Source organism: Homarus americanus, unplaced genomic scaffold (genome assembly GCF_018991925.1).
Source record: "Homarus americanus isolate GMGI-L3 unplaced genomic scaffold, GMGI_Hamer_2.0 scaffold74, whole genome shotgun sequence".
Classification (NCBI taxonomy): domain Eukaryota; kingdom Metazoa; phylum Arthropoda; class Malacostraca; order Decapoda; family Nephropidae; genus Homarus; species Homarus americanus.
Window position 1 is genome coordinate 1,433,846 of NW_024716951.1, and position 4,809 is coordinate 1,438,654.

Sequence of the window (4,809 nt, forward strand, 5' to 3'; positions counted from 1 at the left end):
CTCATACACCATCTGTGAGGTAACTTACTACATCATCAGGCCCTCGTAACACCATCGGTGAGGAATTACTACACCACGTCAAGCCCCTCATACACCATCTGTGAGGTAACTACTACATCATCAGGCCCCTCGTAACACCATCGGTGAGGAATTACTACACCACGTCAAGCCCCTCATAACACCACCTGTGGGGAACTGGTACTCGTGATGCCCCTCATAACGCCATCTGTGAGGAGTTACTACACCACGTGTCTGCTGTTCAACACCTCAGCTCCACACCAGTCTACGTGTAAACATTAATCTGTATGTTCACTGTATGTTCCTTCACCTTTCTCTAATGAAGGCTTTGTTAAACCACCAATATATGTAATAAGTCATTTATGTCAATGTATATTTCCAGCCTTCGAACGCAAACTTTCAATGAACCGTTTATTATTATTATTATTAATTATTATTATTTTACACACACACACACACACACACACACACACACACACACACACACACACACACACACACACACACAATCCAATTCTAAATTATCACACCACTGTATTAAAGACACACAATACACCCCCCATGATAAAGAATTTCGACCACGAAATGAATGATGCTACCACCCCCTCGCACGTGACCATCATACATCAGTCAGGTCAAGAAAATGAGCACGTGCATTACTGAAACGACTTAAAACAGGTCAGAATATACCACCTTACAGACACACACAACAATATACTATGGTGGTAAAGTCACTGTTGTATGCTCGTAACCATGGTAATGCCCGAGTTAACGACATATTTAAGTGGGGGGTTTACAGAATGGTGAATAAAGGCCTAAACATGATATACATCTCATAAGAATATTTTTTTTATGAATCTATCTCACAACAGACGAATTTTTTAGTCAACGGCTCAAGACTTTGGATAACTTAAGTCTCTCAAATGACCTCCGTAACTCAAAGACTTTTTTTAAACATTAGACTTAGTTTGTTTTACTTTTTAAGACTTATTGACATTCTGTGTTGAAATCGGCCCGGCCACCCCTTGTTGACTCCTTACCCCACCAATACGTGAAAAAAGATTCTGGAGTCCTGCTTATCTTCAACTCCGAGCTGACTTTGATTAATTTACCTGTAATTAGTGACAATGAAACTCACTTGGTTGGGTGGTGATGGAAGGATGGCAGACAGACGCGGAAGGCCTCTCCTTGTCCGCCTGTAAGAACATAAGAACATAAGAAAATAAGGAGTCTGCAATAGGCCGGTTGGCCTGTGCATGGCAGCTCCTGTCGAGAGTTACTACCACTCTCTATCATCCATGAATCTATCTAGCCTCCTTTTGAAACTTTCCAGAGTTCCCGCACTTACTAAAGTTGCTAAGCTTGTTCCACTCGTCCACCACCCTATTTGTGAACCAGTTTCTTCCTCTCCCTCCTAAACCTAAACTTATCCAACTTGAATCCGTTGCTCGAGTCCTATCCTGCTCGGATATTATAAGAACTTTATCTATATCACCTTTATTGATTCCTTTCACCCACTTAAATACTTCTATCATATCTCCCCGCACTCTTCGTCTTTCTAGGAATGCAAGTTAAGTTTCTTTAACCTATCCTGATATGGAAGGTTTCTAAGTCCCGGAATCATTTTAGTCATTCTTCGCTGCACCGACTCTAGTGAATTTATATCCATTCTATAATAGGGGCACCAGAACTGAACCGCATAATCGAGGTAAGTGGCAGTTTAAAGAACCTATAACCATTTTCTTTAGCTGTCGGTACAAGCACTACATCTTCTCTTTTCACTAATTATTATGTATTTCAAGACAAATGACAACAAACTTATAAAACAACGGATAATAATGACCATTTTATAAAGAGTAGAATCAAGTGTAAACACCACATATTTAATACCTCCTTAAGTTCGTCTTAAACAACAACTAAACTAACCTAACCTTTAACCCAGGGGGGGAATTCAGGTTTTCAGGGGAAACTGATTCGGGAGCAAGAGATATGTTCGATGAGAAATCAATCACAGAATTTTGGCCCTTGATGTGCGATTCCTACCCAAAAGTGGCAGAAAGAGCTATCCGTGCATTGCTTCCGTTTGTGTCGACATATCTTTGTGAGTCAGGCTTTTCAACTCTGTTGCAAATTAAAACGAAGCAACGTAGTAGATTAGAGGCAGAAAATGACCTGCGTTGTGCCCTTTCAAGCACTCCTCCGCGTATCCCAGAATTGGCGAAGAAAAAACAATCACAGGTTTCTCATTGACTGTAATCTTCATCCGAATAAAATTAATTACAAATTTACAATGTCCTGGTATTCTATTGAATTTTTTGTTTATTGCATTATGCTTCAGTTTGGTCTGTTAAGTAATTCATTACAAATAAAAAAAAACTATTTTACTTTTATTCAAGTTTTATAAATCCATCAACATTTTCAATTGGCATTTAATTTGTAAAACTCCACTATAAAAATAATCCATGTAAAATTGCAAATGTATATGTACTAATATGGAAAAAATATAGGATTTTCAGTATTATATGCATATTATTTGGAATGCACTTTTTGAGGCAGACAATCTTGGAAAGGAGGGGGGAATGACATTCTGACATATGGTGAAATGGGTGCATGGGGCAAACAAGGTTGAGAACCACTGCTTTAACCTATCATAAGAACATAAGAACATAAGGAAGTGGGATACTGCAGGAGGCCGACTGGCCCATACAGGGCAGATCCCTTTCACACCCATCCCAGCACTTCCATGTGCCTATCCAACTTCGTCTTGAAGCTCCCTAGCGTCCCCGATCCTACTATAGCACTCGGTAGCCTATTCCACATATCCACAACTCTATTACCAAACCAGTGCTTGCCTATATCCTTTCTGAATCGGAATTTATCTAATTTAAAGCCATTTGTTCTAGTTATTTTGTTATTACTGAGCTTCAGAACATCTTCCATTTTACCCTTGTTAATCCCACTTACCCACTTGTACACACCCCTATCATAATATCTCCCCTAATCCCCACGCCTCTCTAATGAATGTAAACCTGCTTTTCAGTCTTCTTCATATGGAAATTTCAATTATTATGGATCATATTTTGTCATTCTTCTTTTGTACTCTCTCCAAAGAATCTATGTCCATTCTATAATAAGGACACCAGAACTGAACCGCATAATCCATGTGGCCCTACCACGCGGTGTAAAGTTTCAAGATAACCAGTCAGCAGTTCTGTTACTACAGTATTCAGATATGAACCCAAGACAGACCTACAAGCCTTCATTAGCCCCAGTACCTGATGTTACACCTCCTTTTCCCTATACAAAAGCTATGGTCCCTAAAGGTAATGTACTAAATTCATATATTTCATTATGCTCTTAATGGCCAAGGTGCTAAATTACAGTACTGTAATTATGTACACTAAGCACTGTCAGTTTTTGTGTATTTCATTTGTACACTTATTATTTTGTCTAATGTGTGATAACAGTGTACCTCGCCTTTCTAATAAGAGACAGTATTGTATGTACCGTAGTATATGTAAATTGTATGTCAACATATTAAGTTAGTCTAACATTAATAGTGATAGTATTTGAATGTGACATATCAGTAATAAGGATGCAGTTTTGTCTCATATATGATAAACATTGCTCTTGCTTGCAGCTGTGTCAACAATGAGAATTGATTATGTGGCTTTAATAAAAATTTAATTTGAGTGTCATGTTAATGGTTAAAAATTATACCATACAAGTTTGTTCAATATACAGTACATATAAAGGCTTATGATAATTACTGTTCTTTGCTTGCCTTGAAATTCACCAGAAATATTCTAAGTGCCATCCATTTATAATTATCTATTAAAGTTTTTGGTCACCCAAGGAAATAAGGTGTGCAGTTTGTAACTACTATAAATAAGTACCTAACTATTGTAGTTTAGTAACTAACTACAAGAAAAACCCCAATGTATACCTAAATAAATTAAATCAGTTCACATACAAAAAAGCTACCTAACTATTGTAACCTAACTACTGGAATTTAGTGCCTAGCCCATAACAAATATTGAAGTATAAATTTATTACATTACCTTAAGGCACCATGAGTAGTGAGAAAGTGAGGTGAGGTTAGGTAAGTGAGGTGAGGTGAGGTTAGGTAAGTGAGGTGAAGTGAGGTGAGGTGAGGTGAGGTTAGGTTAGGTTAGGTGAGGTTAGGTAAGTGAGGTGAGGTGAGGTTAGGTAAGTGAGGTGAAGTGAGGTGAGGTGAGGTGAGGTTAGGTTAGGTTGTGTGCATTGTCATTTTGATTTGATTAGCGTTAGTACGAACTCAGTCGTTCACGGTGAAATATCCGCTGCCAAATAATCCTCAGAAATTCAACACAATCTACTATATCATCTGATTATACATAATCTTTAATAATTGTTATTTATATTGCCATCACAAGGTCTCATGCACTAAATCAGTAACTCATTCATTATTTAATATCAGTTGCCTTTACTAGACAAGGAGCCACATTAACACCGACAAGTTTGTGTAATAAATAACAGAATTTGAATATTAAAATTCATCACTCAAATAATTATTACGTTTAATTATCTGAAAGATTAAATTTATTATTAAAAATCAATAAACATAAAGCGTGCTTATAATACTTACGGCAGCTGAAGACGTAAAGTGTCACCCATTAACACTTCATTAACTCCCGACTATTATCACTTTACATCACTTAACACACTCCAACAATCACTTTACATCACTTAACACACTCCAACAATCACTTTACATCACTGTTTTAACACACTTAGACTATGATCACGTAA